This window comes from Salvia splendens, chromosome 7 (genome assembly GCF_004379255.2).
Source record: "Salvia splendens isolate huo1 chromosome 7, SspV2, whole genome shotgun sequence".
Lineage (NCBI taxonomy): Eukaryota > Viridiplantae > Streptophyta > Magnoliopsida > Lamiales > Lamiaceae > Salvia > Salvia splendens.
In genome coordinates this window covers 32,757,437-32,772,656 of record NC_056038.1, presented here as the reverse complement: position 1 = coordinate 32,772,656, position 15,220 = coordinate 32,757,437, and the positions used below count along the sequence as shown (strand labels likewise).

At 38.1% G+C, this 15,220-nt stretch overlaps 1 long non-coding RNA gene, 1 other non-coding gene and 1 pseudogene across 2 annotated transcripts; 2 read left to right on the top strand and 1 right to left on the bottom strand.

The window, feature by feature from the left end:
- The first annotated feature begins 5,160 nt into the window (after positions 1–5,160).
- Positions 5,161–6,806, top strand: LOC121740779. Its single transcript, XR_006037666.1, has 3 exons — positions 5,161–5,373; positions 5,760–5,848; positions 6,498–6,806. It is a non-coding gene; the product is annotated as an uncharacterized LOC121740779 (long non-coding RNA).
- Positions 6,807–8,946: 2,140 nt separating this feature from the next.
- On the bottom strand, positions 8,947–9,053 carry LOC121742805. Its single transcript, XR_006038141.1, has one exon. It is a non-coding gene; the product is annotated as a small nucleolar RNA R71 (small nucleolar RNA).
- Positions 9,054–10,536: 1,483 nt separating this feature from the next.
- On the top strand, positions 10,537–14,355 carry LOC121810758 (annotated as a pseudogene).
- Positions 14,356–15,220: the final 865 nt, after the last annotated feature.

The following is a 15,220-nucleotide window of genomic DNA, read 5'->3' as shown; positions in this document are numbered from 1 at the left end:
ATGGGCTATCGTCTACAAGAAACAAGAGGAAAGCATTCCAAGGTCATTGTAATGGAAGTTTATCTCATCTTACAGATGAAATAATATATAGTAACAATGACATCCAACCGACATATAACATGATTTAAAAAAGAGAATTACAAGCTCTTAACACCGTTTCATTAAAATAGTGGTAATCTAAACATCCTTTCGGTGCTTTTGGGATCGGCGGTATCTTCTTCTTCACGTCGTTCTCTGATACACTACGTGACATCCAACCAATTGAAGTGAAAATTTTGCCAGATTTTGTAAATTTTAAGTCAATCGTTGTACGAAATCATACTAACCTTTTCCGTCATGCCTCGCCGATCCAGAAGCTCGATTGTCGACCATTGTTGAAGTACGCTTTTGGATCACCCTCCTCGTCGATTTCAGAATCGTATTAGTATGACATAACGTTACTATCAATTATCTTTGCCCACTTTTGCCTCCAAATTCGTTGCATCAAGACGAGGTTAATACTCTTCAATAAACAACAATTATGTAGTTGAGATATAATCACAATCAAATCAAGTCATGATTTATTTTGTCTGACCTTTTCCAGAATTAGTAACAACTCTTGCATTTGCTACCCCTTTTTCACTTTCTGCAGAGATTTTTTTTGTGATGCTGTACATGAAGCATCAATAATTTAGTGTTTAACATTTACACAAACAAAGCAGATTATGAAAAAACACACGAACAAAAAACAGAGTGCACAAAAAAGAACTAAAATTTCATTCCTTCAAATAATAACCCAGACAATGTAGTCGACATACCTTTCTGGTCTTTAGGTTTTGCCGGTGCCTTCTTCTTCCCAGTATTTCGTTCATAGACTAGGTCACAGCCAACCAATGAAATTGAATTCTGGGTCAGATTTGAGTTGAGTTTCGGTCAAATTGTAAAAAAAAAAACTTACAAACCTTTTCCGTCATGTGTCGCGGTTCCAGAAGATCTTGTGTCCTCCATGGTTGAAGAAGACGCTCTACAAATCGTGCTTGTCAAGTATGGGTTTGAAGTCGATTTTGATGCCCAGACGATTCCTTCGTCGCCGAAAATATAGTTTGAGTTTGGTAGGGTTTGGGTGATTTTGACGCAGAGACGATTTGGTTTGATTCTAGTCTGTAGGGTTTGCTGATTTAGTGATGTATTTTTGGTGAGAGAGAGGAACTGAATGGCGTGGGAATCGAAGATTCAACTTAATAGCATGTGGAGTAATGATCCCAATTAATCCACTCTTAAAAAATGGAAGGGCGGTTCATTATATTTTCTATCCCTAAATTACCCTTATATGACACAAATCGCTCCTGAAAACGTTGACCAATCCAGATCGTGGCCATTCATATCCAGTTCATCTCCAAATCTAACGGTGGGTATATGGTCTGTATTTCTATACTTAGGGGCTTCTTTTGATAGATGAAAACCCTATATATATATATATATATATATATATATATATATATATATATATATATATATATATATATATATAGGGTCCCCTTATTCCCACAACACCTTCTTAGTGTAGAACTAGAGACTAAATATTAGCCAATGGATTTTAATTTAGTGGCTGAGATTAAACATCCTACATCTTAAATCCGACATTCATCCCGTGAATTAATTTATTCAGCCAAGGGCTGATTAGTCTTTTGTTAATGTGGTCAAATATGGTAAACATGAGGGGGCGCTAATGACGGTATTGTGAATTAGGGTAAAAATCGCACCCATCCCACTTCCCACTCTACTCTCCGCCGCTTCAGCTTTACCCCCACCCTCTACTCCGCCGTTTCACTACCCCATTTCTCAGCCGTAGCGCTCTCCCTCCCCTTCCTCATCACTAGCTGTCTACAGATTCTCACCATGGTGGACACGAGGCGGAGCAAATTGAAGGGTACTCATTGTCGTTAATAATGGTTACATTCTACCAAAACGAGTTGAACTAATCTCGTTCTTTTTGGTTGTAGATGAGCGGTCGTTGCGTTCCAACACTGGTTCCGGTCCCGGTGAGTTTAGTTCGTTCTTTAGTTCATTGCATGTGTTAATTTAGTTCAGATGCTTATTATTGTTTTTCTTATAATTAGTAACAAGACACTCGTCTGGAAAATCTAGACCGCCACTCCCGCCCAAAGCCAAACCCTTGTATAGCCCACGCCGAATTGAACCAAACGTTTCTGGTGAGCTCAGATGAAATCTATTCTGCATCTGATGAAGTATTTACTTTTGATTTGTGTCAGTTGGGATTAGGGTTTCATCAGATGAAATCTTTTCAATCTGGAATTTTTATTTTTTTTCACGGTTTCACTTGTATTTAGTTCACTGAAGTTCTTGTTTTTAATTTAATCTTGGTTGAATTTGTTGGTTGAAGTATGTTGGACTAATGTACTGAACCTATCAACCTATAAGATGAAATATGTTCAGATTCGTCTACAGTATGTCCAAAATTGTCGTGTTGGGTGAAGGTTTTATAGATGTTTTATGGAGTATCTTCAGAATCGGCTGAATTCTGGCCAAAATTGGTGAGTTGGGTGAAGGTTTTAAAGATGTGATCTGAACGCATACAATTGTAAGATGAAATCTTGACGACACTAGCTGAAGTAGTATGTATGTATATGTGAAGGTTTACAATTATAAGATGAAATCTTTTCTGCATCTGATGAAGTATTTACTTCTGATTTGTGTCAGTTGAGGGCTTGTGAATGATTTATCTGTGTGGTATATGAAGTGTGTTCATTTTAGGATGAACTTGTTCTAATATCTGTATTGTGTAAAGGTCATTAAAAATATGTGAATAAGATGAATACATATGGTTGTAGGATGAAATGAAATGATTATTTAATCGCTTTGATGGTGTCGGTATGATCCTTTTCTTGCAGATGGAAACATAGGAAAAACTGCTGCTAGTGCAAAATCAGCGCCATCTTCTAGCCGATTAGCCAAGTTATCACCACGCAACAATATGCCGGATGTTATTCTAAAAGCACAAGGTAATATTGATATGGTTTGGATTGCATTGATGGTATAAGATGAAGTATGTTTAGTATCGGCTGAATTCTGGCCAAAATTGGTGAGTTGTGTGAAGGTTTTAAAGATGTGATCTGAACGCATACAATTGAAAGATGAAATCTTGACGACACTAGCTGAAGTAGTATGTATGTATATGTGAATGTTTACAATTATAAGATGAAATCTTTTATGCATCTGATGAAGTATTTACCTCTGATTAGTGTCGGTTGGGGGCTTGTGGATGATTTATGTGTGTGGTATATGAAGTGTGTTTATTTTAGGATGAACTTGTTCTAATTTCTGAATTGTGTCGAGGTCATTAAAAATATATCAGTAAGATAAATACATGTGGGTGTAGGATGAGATGAAATGATTATTTTATCTAAAAGATGATGTTGGTATGATCCTTTTCTTGCAGATGGAAACATAGGAAAAACTCCTGCTAGTGCAAAGTCAATGCCATCTTCCAGTCGAGTAGCCAAGCTACCACCACTCAACAAAACGCCGGATGTTATTCTAAAAGCACAAGGTAATATTACTATGGTTTGGAAAAATATTGACATGATGTGTATATGACACGACTTCTAAGAACAATCCATTCTATGCATTTGATTCATCGTGTATGATTTGTTTATTTGAACGTAGTGTGCGCAGAGAAAACGATAGCTGCATCTAGAAAGGATATAGGTGCAGACACAAATAAAGGCGAAACTGTAACTGATCAACAAGAGACGGTGCAGAAATTACTTGATTCTTGTACGCCGGTCAACCTTCTCTACTACACACAATGTATAGCCATGTGACCAGATCTCCAACCTTTTTAGATCCATGTTTACGGGTGTCAAACCCTACCTGCCGTGCATATTTATTATAGAAGACTGTAGCATCATCCAAGGTATGAAAAACCTGGCCAATATGTGGCTTCATTTGGGAAGAACATTCAGGGATGTATGACACTAAGATTAAAAAAAGAGTTCATTCATTAAGAAGTTTATTTCAGCCAATACGGAACATATTTCACTTCAACGAACAAAAGTATACATCAGTATGTTTTATATGACAAATATTAACTGCGATAAACAGAAGAAGTATTCCTAGTACCTGGCTCTAGTTCTTCATCCTCGGATGAATCGGAGTCAGAATCAAAAAGTGAGCCGCCAACCGGAGATTGTAACTCATCGAAAATAGACCCATGATTGTCGTTAATAGTTTCTGTAGAAGTAGTTCCATGTATTTTTCCTGCTTCGGGAGACAATTCAGTTGTGTGAGAAGGATTGCTCGAGTCGTCCATTGATGAACTAGTAAAGTCCGTTTTATGCGTAAAGATGTTTGACGAATTCATACAGCCAAATAAGACGAAGAAGTAGAGATGCGATAGCTGCAGATTGCGAATGAATGGAATTGGTTCTAGTTTATACAGAGAGAATGAACTCTGCAAATTAGCACATTCAATGGAACATGCAGAGTGTCTTAGAATCGTGTGAGTATCAGTATCATATCAACATGAAGATTGCAAATGAATGGAACTGGATGGAGTTTATGTAGAGATATTGAAATCTGAAAATTAGCAGATAGAATCGTGTGAAATTGTGCAATCATATTAACATGTGTGAATATATTTCAAGATTGAATTAACTTGTGAAGGTGGCATTAAAATCGTGTGAAATGCCTTCCAAAATTAACTAGTCACAAATCAAGAAAATGTCAATTACTACAAAAGGTTAAAATTACAAAATCATCCCACTCGTTTATTTTATAATATTATATTCAATATATTCAATATTTAATAATATTTGAGAGAATAAATATGACCATAAGATTAACAAAATGGGTGAACATGATTTGTTCTCTAGTTCGGTCATTAACATTGGTTCGACATTGAATATAATTCTATATATATATATATATATATATATATATATACTTTTGCCCCTAAGTGTCTATTTCCTTCTTAATCTCATCCACTAGATTGAGGGAATGGATGGATTAGATTAAATTGGGTAAACTGATCCGTGTTGCATTATTTGTACTAATATGTGCATTATAAGGGTATAAGAGTAAAAACGTATTGGCTGTAACGCGTTTCAAAACAGAAGGTCCTATAATTAAGCGGGATTTTCTGAAACCTTTCGTCTACCCTCTCTCTCATTCCATCCCATCAACCCCACAATCAACACCATTCTCCACCGTTTCTAAACTGCCAAAAACCCTAGCCGTCGCTCTAACCCCCGATTTTCACCCTTTCTCACTGCAAAAAGCATCGTAGGTCGCCGATTCACAGGTTTGAAGTACCGATTTCTAGTTTCGCGCGCGACAATTGATTGTCTGAAGTTCCGATTTTCGTTTTTGAAGGTGGGTTTTTGAAGTTCCGATTTTTGGGTAAAAACACTTGTAAGGGTCGTTTTTTGACAATTTCTGAACCGCATAGTCATCGATTTACTTCGTTCTTCAAATAATGCACGAATTTTATGGATCAATTTTTCTGGAAAAAAATGAAATCGTATGCGTGTGAACTAGGGTTCGGTCAATTAGTTAATTTTATAGTTTATTGTTGATTTGTATGTGGTAAATGTCTGATTATGTTTGTTTTGGTTTCTGGATATTGTCGAGTTTGTTCGGTTTAGATTGGTTTCTGGCAATTTTCGAATTTGTGTTCAGTGTGTGATCGATTCTTTCCATTATTGACGATTTGGTTGATTATTGTGTAATATCTCTGATTTTGGTCTAACTGGATGTAGGAATTGAACTGATTTCGTTGCTGTGTACTACAAAACATCAATGACGAAGTGAGGAAGACCATTCAAGAGTCAACCAACACAGTCAAAAGGTTTCATAATTGTTTCCCATGTTCTGATGCATTTTTCGTTGTGTTTGCTACATTATTGATGAGAAAACGTGCATTGTAACTTTGTATCCATGGATAAAGGATGCATTATTGTCATTGTTGTGTGTTTCATGAATTGGTGTGCATATGAAACGATTGGTGCACAATGAGAGGAAACATTATTTGTTGGCTGTGTGTAATCTAAATGGATGATTTCAATTGAATTGATGCATTATTTCTTCATTCTATATACGGATTAGTACAGTAGGAAATAGACAACATCAAGTATTTACATTATTTGGATAATACTGTGCATTATTCAGTTTAAAATGTACATTATTGAGTAATGGATGTTATGTTTTGAAGTAAAACCTAATCTGTACTGGTTTTAAGTTTGAATCTTTGCATTATTTACCAAATTTGTATCATTATATTTTTACATTATTATTCGCTTAACATGCATTATTATGATGATATTATGCATTACAAAGTACAAATTTTACATTATTGAGAATATGTGTATATCAATGCATCGGGTAAATATGTTTTTATTCATTAGCCCCTCATGTGTTAACATGAATATGCAAGATTTTAAGCATTATAGAATACTAATGGAATACATGTCTGTTTTTATTTTTTTTGTTTTGGTCAGCAATTAAGCAACGTCTCGTTGATTTCGATGAAGCAGTAGATGATGTAATTCCAATTGCATTAGCACAGAAGCTTCGGCACAGATTAGCCGAGGACAAACCAGATTAGCCGACTTGTTGGCTTGCTCGTTTTGGAACAATATTAAGTGTTATGAAGTGATGTGAATCAAATGATACAAATTATACTCCAAGTTTTCTCCTATTTTGTATATTTAAATCATCTATAAATTGATCATTAAGGTTTGATTATTATATATTAGTTGATAGATGTACATGTGGAGTGACTACAATGAGCCAAAGCGGTGGGGTCTGATTCAAAGTGTTTTTTGTCTATCAAGATGACGTCCAAATTCGTGTATCTTACCACCTTTATCTTTGTCTTTGAAATAGCTTCGCGTGGGTACCTTGTACGCCTCAATTGGAGCTCGGATGAAGAAGTTATGATAATTTGATGAAAGCTGCGCGGAGCAGTGCAAAAACGCCCGGGGTGGCATAAAAAACGCCCGAGTCGGGCGTTTTCACCATAAAAAACATCCGGGGACAGTGGAAACGCCTGGGTTAGCCCCATTTTGCCCGGGTCGGGTGTTTTTCTCGGAAACTGCTGAATTTTAGGTTTCAAATTGGTTTCTGGAGCGGTTTTGGGGACATTCAGACATATTCAGACACGAGAAAAGAAAGAGGGAAAGAGAGAAAGAGAGGAGGAAGAAGAAAAAGAAGAAATTCCGGCCAACATTCCAATGATCCATCTCCAAATCCCAATTCTACTCACCGAGAGCATGTTTCCTATGGTTTTTGTTGCAAATTCCACCATGTGTTTAGGCTACTCTATGTTACTCCAAGTTGTAATCTAGGCTTTGTGGATGTTTCTACACCATTGAATTCATGTGTTTGTTACCAACAATGTGCTCAATGTTTATACACTATGTTTTTGGCTAGTAATGTAGTGCTGTTCTTTCCTTGCTATTGTCTCTTTAACATAGTTTAGGAATGTTTGATTGTTGGTATGCTATTGAATTAGAATTGTTTAGAGGATAATTTGATAGTGGATTAAGTAGGTGCTTTATAGTAGATGTTTATTTCTCCAGCGCTTCCGCAGGAGTTTATAAACCTTGAAGATTGGTTCATAGGTTATGTGTTCAGCTAATTGTGAACTACGCATCGTGTACATGTTCAATGTATGTGATAAGGTTGATGTTTTAATCCCTTCATATGTTTCGTTGTTATGGGTGTAAAACAATACAAACCTAGTGAGCAACTTGGAGTGGCATATTTTCTCATTTGAATAGTCTTTCTTTAGTTTAACTGTAGCTTTATTTTGTCATTAACTTTCAGAAATCAAAAATCAAATCTTTGTATTCTTTTATATGCTCTTAAGTGTAAACAAACTTTACCTCCCTGTGGATCGACACTTGAAATACTACTACGACACTATAATCTTGCAGTATTGTAGTATTATTAGAGTTAATTAATTAAATTTGATAATTTGTGTGAACTGGTTTAGATACTCTAAAATACGCATCAAGTTTTGGCGCCGTTGCCGGGGAGGCAATATGTTGTTTATTACTTAGTAGTTTTATTTTTGTTTTATTTTATTTGATCTTTCTTTTTATTTTGTAGGTACTTACTTCGTGTTCTTGGGTGAAAGCCATCTACCAAATCTGGACTTGAAGACGAAGGAGTGTTTATACTAGGTGATATCTTTCTAACTCTTAGTTTAGTGATTAGGATTTATTTTAGTTTACACTATAGCACACACGTTTTATAGGAACTTACCCCGAAGTTGTCGAGAGGTTTCGCTTTCGGTAGTAGTGAAATATATTTTGTGTATGTGCTTGGTTTCTTTTCTGTTGTGCAGGTTTAGGTAATAAAAAAAACAGAAATTTGTGAATGCACACAAGATCACAGGGTACACCGCCGTTTGGATTACTCTGTTATCAAAGAAAGAGAGGGCCGAGAGGTTCAGAGATTGAGATTTATCCGGACTATCCGAGTCCAGTTAGAAGTAACCCACTCTTTGGGTCAAGTGAAGAAAGTGAGGATTATCAAGAGTCAGAAGCAGAGTCTATGGTTGAAGACAATAACAATGCTCCTCCTATGGGAAGGTTTGGAGATATCCTTAGATCGGGAGTTGAACACCCGGGGGAGTTTGCATACGCAAATTACAATTTCAACATTCCACCACACTATATCAGTTTGGTGAATGGAGGAAATCTCTTTCATGGTCGTGAAGATGAAGACCCAATGAGCCATTTGAATGCCTTCTATGAGTTGATAAATTCTCACCGACCGCCAAATGTAGAGCATCATCGGATTAAAAGAGCCTTATTTCCTTTCTCATTGAGAGAGAAAGCAAGAGAATGGTACGACTCACTACCAGGCTACAACATTGCAACCTTTGGAGAATTGAAGTCGAAGTTTCTCTTGGAGTATAATTCTCCAATGAAGATAGAAAAGTTGAGAGATGAGATCACTTCATTCAGGAAGAAATATGATGAGTCATTTGCCGAAGCTTGGAAGAGATTTATAGACTTGCTAAGGAAATGCCCAAGTCATGGTCTAGCCCCGGGGCATGATCTTTTGAAGTTCTACAAGGGACTCAATCATGAAGGCACAAGCTTGGTTACTGCAGGTTCAAGTGGAAACTTGGACGATTTGACCCATGATGAGACGAGGACACTATTTCAGAGATTGGAAAACAATCAAAGGAATTGACATAATCCAAGAAAGGTGGGCGCATGAGATACATTTGGTGCTACTAAGGAGTCGGAGAGAGTATCACCTATAGAGGCTCAAATGGCTGATTTTAGTACTCAAATATCTTCAATGACGAAAGCTGTCAAATCCTTGCAATTGACTCCCAAACCTAAAGCTACGCCTGTGATGAAGTGTGGAGTGTGCCAAGGAGGACATTATACAGATCAATGTCTTAGTTTGCAAGGAGCACCAGTGGAAGATGTAAATTATATTGGTAACCGCCAAGGTTTTAGCCAAGGAGGTCAATACAATAACAATCATCAGAACTGGAAGCCTCAACAACAACAAGGGAATTGGAACCAATCAAGTTCAAGCAACAATGCTGGTACTCAATGGAGGAACAACACTCAACCTCCGGGTTTTGAGAAGAAGTTATCACATGAAGATCAATTGGGACAGATTTTCTCTTTTATGACTAAGAGTCAAAAGGAGAATGAGAATTTCAGAGATAAAACCGTGGAGAAGTTTGGACAGCTCGAGGCTACTATGAGGACTCTTGTGACTCAAATTGGGCAGCTTGCTACAACTTCTCATACAAGAATTCCCGCTACCATTCCGAGTGATATTGTGCCCAATCCCAAAGGCAACGAACAATGCAAGGTAGTTACATTGAGAAGTGGTCGTGAGTTGGATTCGACACCATTAATGGACGGCCAAGGTACTTCCGGCATCTCACACGCAGGGGCGGATGAGATGTTAGGCTTGCATTCCTCGCACGCAGGGGCGGACGAGGCATGTAAGGGAAGTCCCGAGTTGGTGCATGGGGCCCAACATGGTCAAGAACAGGCTGCATCCGGTAGCAAGGAACATGGTGAAGAATCCGATTCTAATGGAAAGTTTTCAGCAGAAGAGAAATGAAAGAAGATGGTAGATATGGAATCAAAGAGAAAGATGATGACAAGTCCAACACAAGATCCTAAGAGCAAGTTTAACTTCCCAGATCATATTCCTCCTCCACCATATCCACCCAAGAGGAAGAAAATAATCTCAAAAGAGAAAAGTTTTGAGTGGATGGTGAATGTGATCCGAAAAGTGAATGTGGATGTATCATTAGTAGACCTCTTCACTAATTTTCCCAAGTTCTCCAAGTTTTTCAAGGATATGATGGCAAATAAGGAGAAACTACAAGATGAGGGGATAGTTGCATTGAGCATGAATTGCTCACAATTGATTTCAGGAATGATGCCAATGAAGAAGAGGGACCCTGGAAGTTGTGTGATTCCTTGTGAGATCGGCAATACTATCTTCACAAAATGCTTATTGGATCAAGGATCAGGGATCTCACTTATGGCATTGAAAACTGCACGTGCCATTGGACTAGAGGATAGGATGGAGCCTATCGACATTGATCTACAATTGGCCGATCACTCGATAGTGAAGCCCACTGGAATAGTAGAGGATGTCTTGGTCAAAGTCGACAAATTCATCATCCCTGTTGGCTTCATAGTCTTGGATATGCCTGAGGACAAAGAGGTACCAATTCTATTTGGTAGACCATTTCTTGCCACGGGAGATGTGTTGCTTGGAGCAAAAGACAACTCTGTTACATTTAGAATTAATGGTGAGCAAGTGACCATTAATGTAGAGAAGGCAATGAAGCACCCTAGCGATGCCAATGCGTGTTTTAGAGTTGATGTCCTCGATAAATGCATATTTGACAAGATGTGTTGCTCATCAAGAATTGAAGGAAGTGTATTTGAGAAAGGGAGCTTGGAGAGAGATTTTAGTTCGACAATCAAAGTAAAATTTGATGAAACAGAAGATTATCAAGTCGATCAACCACATCTGGAAAATGAATGTGTGGTGGATACTTTTATGGCAGATGTGAAACCTTCAATTGAAGTACCACCAAAGCTAGAATTGAAGCCTCTCCCGAAAAATTTGAAATATGCCTTCCTTGGTGATGATGAAACTTTACCAGTTGTGGTATCGGCTGAGTTGAATAATGAAGAAGAATCCAAGTTAATAGAGATACTTAAGTTGCACAAGCAAGCTCTAGGATGGTCTATAGCTGATATCAAAGGAATTAGCCCGGCAATATGCATGCATAAAATTTTGATGGAAGATGGAGCTAAGCCGGTAAGAGAGAGACAAAGAAGGCTGAACCCACTTATGCAAGAAGTGGTGGAAAAAGAAGTGAATAAATTGTTGAAATTTGGGATGATCTATCCAATATCCGATAGTGAGTGGGTTAGCCCGGTGCAATGTGTACCCAAGAAAGGAGGAATAACCATGACAGTCAATGAAAAGAATGAAGTCTTAGCAACTCGATTGGTGAACTCATGGAGAGTTTGTATGGAATACAGAAGATTGAACAAGGCGACGAGAAAAGATCATTTTCCGTTGCCATTTCTGGATCAATTGCTTGATAGGATAGCTGGTTATTCTCATTACTGTTTCTTGGATGGATACTCGGGGTATAATCAGATTGCAATTGCCCCAGAAGATCAAGAAAAGACGACATTCACTTGTCCTATTGGTACATATGCGTTCCGCCGGATGCCATTTGGTTTGTGCAATGCCCCGCCTACATTTCAACGTTGTATGATGGCAATATTCTCCGACATGAATGAGGATATTATGGAGATCTTCATGGATGATTTCTCCGTGTTTGGCTCATCTTTTGAATGTTGTTTACACAACTTGGGTCGTGTGCTACAAAGATGTGAAGAGTCGAACCTAGTGCTTAATTGGGATAAATGCCAATTTATGGTGAATGAAGGTATTGTTTTGGGACACAAGGTGTCGGAGTTGGGATTGGAGATGGATAAAGCTAAGATTGAAGTGATCTCTAAGTTACCTCCTCCAACGAATGTGAAGGGCATCCGTAGTTTCCTTGGTCATGCGGGATTCTACCGAAGATTCATAAAAGATTTTTCAAAGATTGCAAAACCTCTTTGCAATCTACTTGAGAAGGATGCCAAGTTCATCTTTGATGATAAATGCCTTGAGGCATTTGATTTGCTCAAGAAGAAGCTAGTCGAAGCTCCTATTATTATCACACCTGATTGGTCAAAACCATTTGAGTTGATGTGTGATGCTTCGGACTACGCCGTGGGAGCCGTTTTAGGCCAAAGAAAAGAGAAGGTCCTACATGCCATCTACTATGCTAGCAAAGTACTTAATGATGCCCAATTGAACTACACCACGATGGAGACAGAAATGTTAGCAGTTGTGTATGCTTTTGAGAAGTTTCGTGCATATTTACTTGGCACGAGAGTGGTAGTGTTCACAGACCATTCAGCTATCAAATATTTGATGAACAAGAAAGATGCAAAACCTCGTTTGGCGAGATGGGTCCTATTATTACAAGAATTTGATGTGGAAATCAAAGATAAAAAGAGGACCGAGAATTTGGTAGCTGATCATCTTTCTAGACTAGAAGGCTTGGAAGAGACGGAAGATGAGAAAAAAAAGGATCAATGAAAAATTTCCCGATGAGCAAGTATTGCAAGTGGAAGCTCGGGAAACATATGTGCCATGGTTTGCTAGCTTGGCAAACTATATTGTCGCGGGTATTGTGCCAGAAGGGTTGTCGTCTAACCAAAAGAAGAAATTTTTTAGTGATACCCGCATGTATGTTTGGGAAGATCCATTTCTCTTCCGTATTTGTAGTGATGGAGTCATTAGAAGGTGTGTTGGAGAGCATGAGCACATTCAGATTTTGTCTGCTTGCCATGATTCTGAGTATGGCGGCCACTTTGGAGCACGTAGAACTGCATTTAAAGTGCTCTAATCCGGATTCTTTTGGCCATCTATCTTCAAGGATGCTAAAGCCTATGTAGAGAGATGTGACAGTTGTCAAAGAACCGGGAATATCTCTTGGAGGAATGAAATGCCGATGAACAATATCCTGAGGTGGAGCTCTTTGATGTTTGGGGATTAGATTTCATGGGGCCTTTTCCCAAGTCTAATGGGAAGCAATATATCTTAGTCGCGGTGGACTACGTTTCTAAGTGGGTAGAGGTTGAGGCATTGCCTACCAATGATTCTAAAGTGGTGTTGATATTCATCAAGTCGCACATCTTCAACTGCTTTGGAACACCCCGATCTATCATTAGTGAGGGAGGTACTCATTTTTGCAATAAGTTGTTTGCAAACCTCATTGGAAAATATGGTGTTCAACATAAAGTTGCTACCCCTTATCATCCCCAAACAAGTGGTCAAGTGGAAGTCTCTAATCGTGAGATTAAAAGAGTTCTTGAAAAGGTGGTGAAGCCATCGCAAAAAGATTGGTCTCAAAAGCTAGATGATGCCTTGTGGGCGTATCGAACGGCTTATAAAACTCCTATTGGGACTTCCCCTTACAAGATGGTATTTGGAAAGGCATGTCATTTGCCGGTTGAGCTTGAGCATAAAGCTTATTGGGCCTTGCAAAAGCTCAATTTGGACTATGATACTGCAAACCGAGAAGAGAATGTTTGACATGAATGAAATGGATGAGTTTAGGCTTCATGCATATGAGAGTGTTGATCTCTACAAGGAGCGTGCTAAAAAGATACATGATGCAGCCGTTAAGCCTCGTCATTTCCATGAAGGACAGCTGGTCCTATTGTACAACTCTCGGCTGAAACTCTTTTCGGACAAGCTTAAGTCAAGATGGTGGGGTCCTTATGTGGTACACAAGGTGTATCCCTATGGTGTTGTTGACATCCGGGATCCCAAGAATGATGTTGTGTGGAAGGTTAATGGCCAAAGGTTGAAGTCTTACATATGAGGAGAAAGCAAAATGAAACCAAAGGAGGTGATCACACTAGATGATTTGCAAGTGTAGACCGAGGATGAGGAAAGTCGAGCCAACGACTATAAACAAAGGCGCTGATTGGGAGGCAACCCAAGTTTTTTATTTTCTTTTATTTTTATTTTCATATGTTGGAGGTTTTGTTTGCTCAATTCTTTCCTCTAACATTTATTTTGAATTGAGTGTTTCTTTTTGTGTGTTTTGTTTTGTTTGTTCTGTGTAGGAGCAACATGGAGATAGGACTCACATTAGAGCTTATGAGGAAGCACACTTACAAAGAAATATACACCCACCTTCCCACCCCGAATGCACTATGTGAAGGAACTGGCAGCGGAAACGATCATGAATTTAAATCGAACAAATGAATCACAAAAAAATCAGATCTATTTAGGAGATTATTTAGACAAAATCTATTCGTGAAATTTACACATGTATCATGCTCACAACTTGAATTAATCATGCTTTAAGTATAATTGAAAGCTAAAGCATGCTTTTCCACGGAGCAGAAATAATACCTTATTAATTCTCCAAAGAATTAATGATGGCTAGCGACTTCTCCACGTGACGCTTTGAATACTAGACCACAGATCTTCTCTCTGGTTCCCGAACTGTACTCCAATATCAGTGTGGGCTGATCCTCACCGGAATACTAGGACTTAAATAAAGAAGACAGAAATTCTACTCCACGGAGGAGAGGAAAAATCGCCCACACAAAAAATGGGGGGGGGGCGAAAATTTAGAAATAAATTGTGTTATTTTCTGTCTCCTTTATTCTCCTATTTATATTAAGTTCCTTTTGGGCCCAGACAGGGATCTATGGAAGGTTTGGATATGGGCTCATCCAATTTACTTTTTACTAATTAGATTGAACCCATAATTTAATATAAGCTTTAATTGGAATATTACGAGCAACCACTACAGAAGTAATATTGAACTCTCCCCATCCAAATCCGAAATTATAAGTAATCCGGTTTCTGTTTTAACTTTCATTTCATGTGCTTAAGATAAAAATGTCCATTAATTAATTAATGCCTGTTTTGGACTTATATAATTAACTTCTTATTAATTCCAAGAGTGGACTTAGCATGAAACACTTATTTATTATTCTTAGAGTAATCAAACTCCAACTAGCTAGATTCCGAATAATAAAACCTTGTTTCGCGCTCCTCTTGAGGACATTATCAAACGAGACTCACCTCGCGCACGATTCAATATAATAGCAATCCTAAC